Raw genomic sequence first — 12,440 nt, 5'->3', positions numbered from 1 at the left:
AAACACCCGGTTTTTACCCACCAGACTTTAAACCCACCCAGGTGGATTGCCCATCTCTAGCTGTTAGTGATCATGGCCGGCGGTAGTCACTTACCATCAAGTGAGCCGCATGCTCGTTTGCCCCCTGTGTTGTAAAAAAAGCTGTGTTTCGGTTTGAAGGGTGGGATATGGCGTGAATTTACAGGGTACAGAGGAATAACACCTGAGTCCTCAGGAATGGCAACGCATGGGGGGTATCATGGGCGAAACAGTATACTCTGTTATGTACTGGAAACCATCGTGAACAATTCTTGTGGATTTCGTCACGATGGGCTAACTGACCTGCTTCATTCTCACCTATCATCTTCCACTGGTGCCCCGCCGGTGTATGCCGCTAGCGCGGGTGGGGTTACCATTCCATTATCACCTATAAAAAAAAAGGAAACTCCATTTGGTACTAGATACAGTATTATATGACGAGTACTATTTATTTATTAGAGACATGTTAAAAATAGTTGAATAATAAATCAAGTAGAAGACGGATCGTGTGCGCAGAAGTGGGCGCAAGGCCATAGCAATTCCGCGTGCCCCCGCCGTGCGCCGGCGCATGCGTCCCGACGCCGCTTCCCGCGGGAACGTTCAACTACGCGGATACTGTTACGTGACCACTGACGGTAAATGGGAATATTAATTGGTAACTTCAAGGAGAATGGGTAATGGGCTTTTTAAATTGGAAGAAAGGAAACGGTGACATAACCTGCTTGGGTATTTCTGTTTCAGCTATGAAACACCTTGTATGGTTGTATTTTTAAAAGGTGTTATCATGATCGTCACCATCTCAGCCATTATCCGTCCACTGCTGGACATAGGCCTCCCCCATACACTGCCACAAGGAACGGTTCTAAGCCACCTGCATCCACTGACTCCCTGCAGTGCATTTAGTATATACTAGTCACTATATAGATTTTGAAATCAGCTATTTGTATTCCTAGCAATACACCCTATCAGGTCAGGACCTCCACACGGTTCTCCTTGGAAACCATAGTGGTTAATTCTTGTTAAATTGGTCACGATGGACTAACTGACCTGCTTCATCCTCATCTATCATCTCTCACTGGTGCCACGCCAGTGTATACCGATAATGCAGGCGGGGTAACCATTTCATTATCATCCATTAAAAAAACACAACACGAAACAAACATACAGGGTTCTTCAAAAGAGGGGTAAAGAGGTTACTTCAGGGTCGGCAACGCACGGGTATACCTCTTTTATTGCAGGTGTTCATAGGCTACGGTAACCACTTACTATCAGGTGGGCCGTATGCTTGTTTGCCACCTCGATGGTATAAAAAAAACAGACAGGCAGAGTAATGAAATAAAAAAAAATATATATTATTTTAGCTTATCATTATCATCATCTTTTCAGCCATTATCCGTCCACTGCTGGACATAAGCCTCCCCCATAGACTGCCATAAAGAACGGTCCTGAGCCACCTGCATCCACTGACTCCCTGCAGTGCATTTAGTATATACTAGTCACTATATAGATTTTGAAATCAGCTATGCCACAAAGACGCAGATATTTCTCCCCATACTGGGTATGACTAATTGAAGAGACCGCCTTCGCTTTTAAATACGTATCTGGATAAGGAAAAAAAAATACAGGTAGGACAGAGCTATGATGAATGTGTATGAGTCATCGGGCCGCAGGTAAGTCGACTTAATTCTCTCACTTAACCCTCAGGGTTTAGTGATGGGCAGTCTTAGATAGAGGTATCGATATGCGAGTATAGTTCAAAACGGGAACGCCTAAAACATCGTGAGTGCTTTTTTTTAATGAATAAGGTTGTCTGTAAGAGATTGCCCTAGCGATAAGACCGCTTTTTGTACCTTTATGTGTATATTTCAATCTGTATTTATGTTACTGTATTTCACTTGAATTATTCACTTGTCATTGTATATTTTTATTTATGGTGCAATAAAGAGATAAATAAATAAATAATGGCAACCCCGTCTGCGTTATCCGTATACACTGGCGTGGCACCAGTGAGAGATGATATGTGACGACGAAGGTTAGTTAGCCCATGACGAATTTAACAAGAATTATTCATGATGGTTTTCAGGGGGAACTACTTGGAGGTTGACCTTGTTATTATGACCCTTTCCCCTAATCGTGAGTGTTTATGCTCTTTGGATAACTAGGTACATCATCATTGTTTCAGCTGAAAGAAGGACAAGGAAACTTGACCTAAACAGCAGATAATGAGATGTGGATTATTTCAATTATATTATGATGTCTAGACACCGTGTGGTTTCGGCACTAAGGGAACTTAATCGTAGAGGGATGGGCAGCAGCGTCCGTCTGCCGGGACCACACGGCTAATGTTGTATATACTTAGTTATTATTGTTAATTTATTATTTGGGTTGAATGAGTAAGCAGTATTCATACAGATTATGCGCTCAATTCTTATCACATTTTACGGCCATATAATGCATTTGTTATGTGGAAATGTAGACGAATCGAATGTTATATAATAGTATTCCAAAGTTGCTAACAAAATAGAATCTGTTACTTATGACGATGGACAAATCAAATGAAAAATTATGGCTGTTACAGCAATCGCAGCAACTCCGACGATATTTGATTCAATCGATTCAAGAGCTGTTATTAAAGTCATTTGCGTCGATAACGGCCATCACTATTGACGCGTAAAGGCGGTAGTCGATACAGCTTTCCTAACGGGCCCTCTGATCTCTCTTTCGCTCACCAAAAATAAACATCGTACCATCTTTATCTTGCGTAGGTGTAGCCTAAATGACTGGGTACAAGGAGATTAGACGAAAGGTGTTTTGATAAGAACCCATAATTTTATATTCTTTGAACGTGAGGAATTTGAATTTGAATACGTAGTTAGACGCTTTGTAGCTAATGAACACCGAGACTGACGTTCGGTTTTAGGTTCTTTAAAAGATGATGAAGGTATTTGTGAAGGCAAATTCTGCGTTGATCTTCTGAAATAATTTTGGAAGTTGTCTGTTTTCGTTGTAGGTTTAGACGGCATGGTATGTATCTAATATGACAATCACTATGCTACTCGTATTAGGTTGCTGACCCCGAATCGTAGTAACTAGTTCTCTTATATTATCTACAATCTTTTAGGTATAAGACTTGCATGACTACATTTATTGATTTTAAAAGTTACAAGTTAATGTTGTTGGAGATGACAGGGGATGTCTCATATCATAGGATCTTCGCCGCTATCCTCTAAGCATCCCTGTACAGCCTGGCATACAATACTCACTCTTTTCTCAAATTTTGTGGAGATCTACAATATCCAAAAAGACATGTTCTTCAAGCCTGTGACAAAGAGCATTCATTGTCTCTATTAGAGCGACGACTAATTTCTATTACTTCACAAATTTTGTGAAAAAATCTCCATACTTGTCCTAAAGAAGACTTCCGGATGTAGTCGAAATAATTGTCGAAAACGACAAACAGTAACTTAAAATAATTCCCGTTATCTAATTATATAATAAATTCAAAAATACTACACCCACTCACTTGAGATTTGGACTTGCTAATGTAGCAATAGGAATATGGGAGTTAATCAACTATTTCTTTCCAAAAATATTAAATTTCTGGTATAATATTCATTTAAAAGTATGCTAATAATATTGATTTCTCCCTGTACAGTATAGATGCGTAACATGTGACGCCATGAGAAGCTGAGAACCGATGGAAGGTTACCGGTAAGGTGACGGAACTGGTTTCCGAGCACACGTTTTGTTGCATATCTTCGAAACTGCAAGCTGATTGGCCGAGTCCGAATTCAGTTTGAATTCTATAGACCTGATAAATAAATAAGCGATCAGGTTTTCAACATTTAGTCAAACTACTATCGTTTTTGGTTGAACATCAATAACTATTTTATCTACCTTAACGGTTATATACACCACAGGGAGATTTAATTTATACAAAAGCATGAGTAGATAGTTCTATCTCACGTTTTGTTGCTAAGCAGCCTCTCTACACAAGGTACAAATGAATCTATCGACAGAATTGTTTCGGTCAGCGCTTATATGGGAAAGAACAAGACGGCGCATGTCGCCATCTCAATCTATCTAATGGACTCGCTAACGATAACAATTCTGTCAATAGATTCGTTTGTACTTTGTCGTGTGAGAGGGAGGGGGCAGGCAAACTACTGATTGTAGAGCTTCTGAGTGGTCTCGTCATAGAATAGGCCATCCCTTCCTTTTCAATGGGTATCGTAAGAGACGACTAAGGGAGGGCGAGGGATTTTTTTTAGATGTTGGCCGATTCTCAGACCTACCCGATATGCACACAAAATTTCATAAAAATCGGTAAAACCGTTTCGGAGGAGTTTGGTAACAAACACCGCGACACGAGAATTTTATATATTAGATAAAATATATAGAAGCATTGAAGACCTGCTCTTTAATATTATTGAGAATTGGCAATAAAAAAACATCAATTTATTATTATCATTTATACAGATGTGTTTGATCATTAGCAAACTTTAGAACAAATACGAGTTTTTTTTTTATTGTCTTGCAACTTTTTTGCTGACACGGTGGGTGGTTCCGGTTCAAAATTTAAGTATTTAATTGTTTGGGTGTTTCTAAGTTTTTAATAAAGTTGGAATTTTATAAATATGTGTGGTTTTATATAAACTTCCCAATTTTTTACCTTAGTATATCTATTTGTCTATGCTAATGGTAGGAATAGGGGGAAGGATTGTTTTTTTTTTAAAGATAATGGAATGGTAATCCCGCCTGCGCTATCAGTATGCACTGGCGGGGCACCAGTGTGAGATGATTGGTGAGGATGAAAAAGCAGGTCAGTTAGCCCATCGTGACGAATTCAAGAATAAATTAGTCATGATGGTTTCCAGGGAGAACCGCGTGGAGGTCGACCTGATAAGGTATATTGATAGCAAAGGGGACTAACTCCTCATTACTAATAATCCTTTCCCCCCGGGAGAGACTGTTAGTAATGTGGACTACCAGTCCTGTATTATCAGGACTGATTGTCCACAGGAAAGAAAGGTGTGGACTATTCTATGCCGGGACTACACAAACATTCGGAATTTTCTAGTTGGGCCATCCCTGGCCTATTCTATGCCGGGACTACACGACCATTCGGCATTTTCTAGTTGGGCCACCCTTGGCCTACTCTATGCCGGGACTACACGACCATTCGGCAATCTCTAGTTGGGCCACCCTTGGCCTATTCTATGCCGGGACTACACGACCATTCGGCATTCTCTAGTTGGGTCACCTCTGGCCTATTCTATGCCGGGACTACACGACCATTCGGCATTCTCTAGTTGGGTCACCTCTGGCCAATTCTATGCCGGGACTACACGACCAAAAAAAATCCTTATTTTTGGTGAATACCGAAATATTTGTGAAGTGATATAGATAACGTTATCTATCCTAGTTCGGTTGTTAGTTGCACAAATATTTATACGATGTGTCATTTGCGTCAAACGTAACAATCTAATTGTACTACAGTTAGTTAGTAGTCTAGTACTAAGAACAAGGAATTACATTGAAGGAATGATAAAATAAAAACTGTAAATCATATGGTTGCCTCCTTTCTTCTTATGCAAATATAATTAGTAAAAAGAGGACGAAAAATACACCGTCACTTGTTATTTTTTTTTTATTTAGGCTAGCAGGCTAGTGTATAGATAATGTTTGATATGTCAATTAATTGTCAATGACATATTTTACATTACTAGATAATATATTCGATACAGTTTATGTAGAAAGTATGCAAGCAGGTTGTATCTGAATTTGGTAGGGATATACGGCCGTATAATATTTTCTATACACTAGCCTGCTAAGAATTTTACAATTTTATCACTCCTTCTATGTAATTCTTTGTTCTTAGGTCTAGTAGCACGAGTAGTATACGAAGAGAAATCACAGAAGCAAATAAAAAGGTATGTATGTATTCTATTAAACGAATTTTTTTTATGCAACTTAGAATGGCAAACAAGCTGACGGCCCATCTGATGGAAAGTGGTAACCATCGCCTATAGACGTGAGCAGTACCACGGACATAACAGAGTATACTGTTTCGCCCATGATACCCCTCATGCGTTGCTATTCCTGAGGACTCAGGTGTTATTCCTCTGTACCCAGTAAATTCACTGTCAAATACCTTCAAACCGAAACTTAGCCATGCAAATACAACTGCTTCACGGTAGAAACATGAATGGGACAGAGGGGCCCAAGAAAACTATTGTAACTAAAATATATAGATATTATTATAGCCACCCTTAGTACTCACATAGATAGACTTATTTTAATGAGTGATAATGAAGTGGTAACCCCGCCCGCGCTATCGGTTTACGCTGGCGGGGCACCAGTGAGGATTGATTGGTGAGGATGAAGCAGGTTAGTTAGTACATCGTGACGAATTCAACAAGAATTGTTCACGATGGTTTCCAGGGGAAACCACGTGGAGGTCGACCTGATAAGGCATATTGCTAGCAATGGGGCTGTCAAACTCCATTGTTAACAATCCCTTTCCCTTCACTATATAGATAATATTTATCTTACTAATTTAATAAAATTGTAACAAGACGAGGTTTGAGAGGTATTTAAGAAAAAAATATATTTGACATTGGGGTTAATCAAAAATTTATGTTTTTTTATACCACTTAGGTGGCAAACAAGCATACACCCCACCTGATGGTAAGCGGTTACCGTAGCCTATGAACGCCTGCAATACCAGGGGTATTAAGTGCGCGTATATATGTATTTTATATTGTAAATGAAAACAATATTTTTTTGAAATTTTGTCTGTCTGTCTGTATGTTTGTTCCGGCATCATGCAAAAACTACTGTACAGTATTGAATACGGTTTCTCTCACATGGGAGATATTTGAGAAAAATTGATAAGAGAGGTCCTTATACCAGCAACAGACAGAAGCCAAAACAATCATTTTTAGTAATTTTACGTGTCTGTCTGCATGTATCTTTATTACAACATCATGCAAAAAAACACTACAAGAAATTGAATGCGGTTTTCACATTTGTATTCCTGGAGGTTTAATTTGAAAACTGGTGTATGTTTTATACACCAGTATTTAATACGTCATCCTTAATACGTCATCTAGAAGTAATTTTTTTAATTAATTTTCCAAATTCTATATCCGTGAGTCCTTAGCCTATTTGCTATTTCCTTATTGTTTAAGAAGAAAAAATACGTGGACAAAGGAAACTGCATTTAATATTTATAGTATTTAGCTACATTCTGGAATTAATTTTAATTATTTTTCTATTTTTATACTAAATTAAGTGTTCTAAGCATACACAATTAATATATAATTTTTTTTTATACAATACTGAAAATGGCGGGCATTTAAGTTTTTAAATTTATAAAAGCACACTTAAAGTCTATGCTAAAAATAATAGACAAAAGTTGATTTTATAAACGTCGAGGCATTTTCGGTTTGGTCGTGAGAAGGAATGCAGTCTTTCTGGCTCCCTGCACACATGCGCATGCTTTATGGAACAGGAGAACACTGCTATAAGTGATTTGTGGTTGTGTGTTGCGACGCTGTACTATTGTCAGTTAAGTCACTTCGTTCTCGATCGAAATACACAGAATCGAGATAAGTTTTAATGTAATTTAATATTCGTATTGTACAAGGACTACATTATACAGGTTGTAGGGGACAGGCTGGCAAAAACTGAAGTAGTGAATTCAGACCTAAAAACGGCGCTGGTAGAAGAGGAGGGTAGCGACAATAATAAAATAATATTAAGAGAGAGGCTTACCAGTATATTTTCTTATGACAATCACAATCTAACAATAATATGTCAATCAAGTAGAAAAACAAAATAAGTATCAAAAATACATATTCATAATATAAAATTATAAGTCTAAAAAGGTAAATTATATAAAAAGAGGTCTGTCGCCAACAAGACCATTATTCTGAACCGAAAGCTAGTAGAAATTCTTTACGGAAAATTTCAATTTTTTCCCCCTATTTTTCTCATTTGAAATCATGTAATCTATGATATTGAGTCATAATATAAAGAAATAATAATATTTTACAGTGATGTACTATGAAATATCAAAAAAACAGTAACAGTAAATGATTCACGCGTCGTGTGGATCGTAAAAGTTCAAATAGATAGTTTGTGGTGCATTTCCGGTGGGAAAATAATCTACCATTTCATTCAGACCGTTCATTTGGGTCAGCTGTTTTTGTTTTGGCCAACCTGTCTCTTACACCCTGTATATTACACCATTTTGCAGTTGTTTATATATGTAATTTTACTTATAAATATTTGGGAAACATGCTACATAATTTGGTATTTGAAAAATTTCAAAGAAAAAATATACAATTGGCAGTTTCAATTTGTAAACATTAAACAAATTCTTATGAGAAATAAGATTATGCCTTAGATTATATAGATAGAGCATCGAGCCTCATAAACGGGTCAACTTTTTGTCAAATTAGCTGACTTTATTAATGTTCTACATTCTGTGTGCGTAACAGAATGTATTTTGACGTATTTATACTTAATTATTTAATAAATAAAAATATTTTTTGCGCATTAAAAAGGTGCAGAATTTATAAGACACAATAAATATAGAAATTATAAAGGAACCACTCATAACTAACATATAAGAAAATTTATTTATACATTTATAAATGGAAAATTTATAAATGGAAACATAACAATATGTTTGTTGTTTCCAACAATTATTTGGACTTCTTTAAATGTAATTATTATCTACATTAGTCTTAAAATAAAAAAATAAAATAAAAAAACAAAATGTTCAACGCATATAATACAAATAATTGAAGAAAATTATTAATTTAATTGCAAAATATTACTTGATGTTACCAATAAGTATTTTATAAACAAAGAGCAAGACTCGACCAGTTATCATAAAGTCATAATAAATATTGATTTTTATGCGTTTAGACAATTATCAGTAGATAAATATAGTTTTACACTTATAATTTTTGTTAACTACAGTGCAAATTAATTCAATTGTACGTAAATATGTATTGTACCTTTTAGTCCAGAAACGAATAAAACAGTTAATGAACTGTGGTAGTAATTAGTTACATTATTTGTAAAAATTATTATTGTATCTAAATACGTATAATGATATTTTTTACAAATAATGTAAATATATATATATATATATATATATATATATATATATATATATATATATATATATATATATATATATATATATATATATATATATATATATATATATATATATATATATATATATATATATATATTACTCTTATTATATATACTATTAATAATTAATTAATTATAAACTATATAACTACTTATCTGAGGGTATTATTGTAATTGTTAATCGTGATTTGATTGGTTTTTAATTTAATTGTGAATTAATTGTGGTAGCATGGAGTATTGTATATCTTGTTTATGGATGAAGATAAAAGTACAAGAAGTTATTATACGTACTCTACATTAAAATTATATCACTTGCCTCCAATTATCAAGTACAAATTATTATTTCGGGGGAAAGGGATTATTAGTAATGAAGGTTTAAAACCTTATCGAGTCGAGCTTCACATGGTTTATCCTGGAAACCATAGTGATTAATTGTTGTTATATCCATCACTATGGGCCAGCTGGGTTGCTTTTATTCTTATCTCATTTCTCACTGATGCCCCGCTAGCCTATACAGACATCGCAGTCGGGGATTACCTATCATTCCATCATCACTTATAAAAAAAGTCATCCATTCAATTGTCGATATTAACACAAACTCACATTGTTTTCTCTTAAAATTCAAGAGTGAAAATTTGGTGAGTTAACATAGTAATACCTCTTTGTAATATACGCGTGTGTGTGGTCAGCTACACACTCGCATTTTTTGCAACTGAGTCTTTTTTTTTCTTTAGCTTTCTGTTACTATATTTTTATAATGTTGTATTTGCAACAGATGACCGGAGACCACTAAGTAGCCATTTTGGCTATGGATTGACTATCTAACTTTGATTAATGATTTTGCTTTAGTAAATAACCATTAATCTAAGGTTAAAAAACTCAATAGTGCACATAAAATGGCTGAATATTGTAGGGTTATTTTTTCAAAATAAAAAAAAAAAATTACAAATCTGTTTATAAATGACGAAGTTCTGAGATAACAAACATAAAATAAGATTAAGAAAGGTTCTCAGTTTATTAGTAGAAAGTATAGTTATGTATGTCTGTATATTGTTTAGATTTGTAAAAATGGATAGAGCAAGTGACCACAACTAGAGAGAGACTTTGTACAAAAGACTTTTGCACCTCTGTCCTATTCGTGTTTCTACCGTGAAGCAGTTGTGTTTGCATGGCTGTGTTTCTGTTTGAAGGGTGTGATACGGCGTGAATTTACAGGGTACAGAGGAATAACACCCGACTCCTCAGGAATGGCGTGAATTTACAGGGTACAGAGGAATAACACCCGACTCCTCAGAAATGGCAACTCATGGGGGGTATCATGGACGAAACAGTATACTCTGTTATGTCCATGGCACTGCTCATGTCTATAGGCGACGGTTACCATTTTCTATTAGGTGGGCCGTCAGCTTGTTTGCCATTCTAAGTTGTATAAAAAAAATGATAAAAAAAAGGCCGAGTGTGAGTTAAACTCACACGACTCAGGTGTTATTCCTCTGTACTCTGTTAATGCACGCCATATCCCACCTTTCAAACCGAAACATAGCCATGCAAACACAACTGTTTTACGATTGAAATACGAATGGGACAGAGGTACCCAAGCAAACGACTTTTGTACAAAGTCACCCTCTGGTTATTTTTTGTTAATTTGTAATTAACATACAAATGTTTTTATTATCATTATTCTAAATAAATATGTCCTTATAACTTTTTTTTTACTGAGGTAGTCGTGTGAATTTTTGAAAAACACTGCTCTAAATTGTGCCTCATTTTCCTTGACTGCTTGATAACTTTTTGTATTATTGTTAGACTTATTTCCGCATAAAATGTAATGATCAAGAGCAAATTGATAAGTTTGCGCAGTGAATAATCATGTTACACTGATAATTGTATTCGTATCTTGATGAATGATGAGACACCGTGATAATCATCTGATGACTACAATAATACGTTTCTTTTTATACAACTTAGAATGGCAAACGGGCTGACGGCCCACCTGATAGAAAGTGGTAACCGTCGCTTATAGACATGACCAGTACCATGGACATAACAGAGTATTTTGTTTCGCCCACGATACCCCCCATGCGTTGCTATTCTTGAGGACTCAGGTGTTATTTCTCTGTACCCTGTAAATTCACGCCATATTCCACCCTTCAAACCGAAGCACACCTATACAAACACAACTGAATCACAGTAGAAACACGAATGGGGCAGAGATGCCAAAGCAAACGACTTTTGTACAAAGTCTCCCTCTGGTAAATGGTAATACATGGCCGTAGCTAGGAGAGGAGGGCATTGAGGGGCTACTATGCAATGCCGTACTTTAAAAGGCTCAATGCCCTACCTTAAAATGTAAGGCCTCAAGAAAATTAGATAGATTCGCTTCTTTAAAGTCACTTTTTGTATTGTATTGTAAAATCTTTATTGTTCATAACTCTGATTAAAACTGGTAAATGATTTAATATACAATGGCCGACTTATCCCATAAAGGGATCTCTTACAGTCAACCTTTGAGAAGCTGAAAGAAAACTGTAGAATATATAATGGTAATAACCGTACAATTAAAGATAAACTAAATAATACCCAGTACAAAACTGGATATATAATACAATAAAAACAGCTGTATACACCTACATATGTAAATATAAGGACATGAATTATAATATAACATTAATACATAAATAAATAAAAACTTACGGAATGTTAACGGTTGTAAGTGTGGCGTATGTGAGTGGCAGTCTTCCATCGTGCGCTTTTCAAGGCACTTTCTTCCACGCACAACCATTCTTTGGAATCAACTTCCAGTAGCAGTTTTTCCGAACCGATACGTCAACATAACCTTCAAGAAAAGAGTATATTCCTTTTTAAAAGGCCGGCAGCACACTTGCAATGCCGCTGGTGTTGTGGGTAATCATGGACGGCGGTAGTCACTTACCATCAGATGAGCCGCATGCTCGTTTGTCCCCTGTGTTGTAAAAAAAAAAAAAATAAAAAAAAATTTAATGTAATGTATGTATGGGAAGCATGGGTAGTATCATGGGCGAAACAGTATATGCTGTTATGTCCATGGTACAGCTCATGTCTATAGGCGACGGTTACCACTTTTCATCAGGTAGGCCGTCAGCTTGTTAGTCATTTTAATTTGCATTAAAAAAAATGTGAATATTTATATGCGGTTTTGTTTGTTCGGAAGAAATCCTTTATCTTTCGAGAGGTTTCTTATCGCGTCTCCATCGTATATACGATAG

At 35.9% G+C, this 12,440-nt stretch overlaps 1 long non-coding RNA gene across 3 annotated transcripts in view; it reads right to left on the bottom strand.

The window, feature by feature from the left end:
- Positions 1 to 12,440, bottom strand: part of LOC128202455 (uncharacterized) — a 34,334-nt gene that overhangs the window by 19,873 nt on the left and 2,021 nt on the right. For 2 of the 3 annotated variants that reach the window (XR_008253793.1, XR_008253795.1), the window contains exon 1: positions 11,890 to 12,415. This is a non-coding gene — a long non-coding RNA (uncharacterized LOC128202455). Of the gene's footprint in view, positions 1 to 11,889; positions 12,416 to 12,440 lie in introns of those variants that run through there. The other variant, XR_008253794.1, reaches the window with a different exon arrangement.

The sequence above is a fragment of the Galleria mellonella genome, unplaced genomic scaffold (genome assembly GCF_026898425.1).
Source record: "Galleria mellonella isolate WM207_F2 unplaced genomic scaffold, CSIRO_AGI_GalMel_v1 utg962, whole genome shotgun sequence".
In the NCBI taxonomy this organism is placed as follows: Eukaryota; Metazoa; Arthropoda; class Insecta; order Lepidoptera; family Pyralidae; genus Galleria; species Galleria mellonella.
This window is presented reverse-complemented; position numbering and strand designations above follow the sequence as displayed.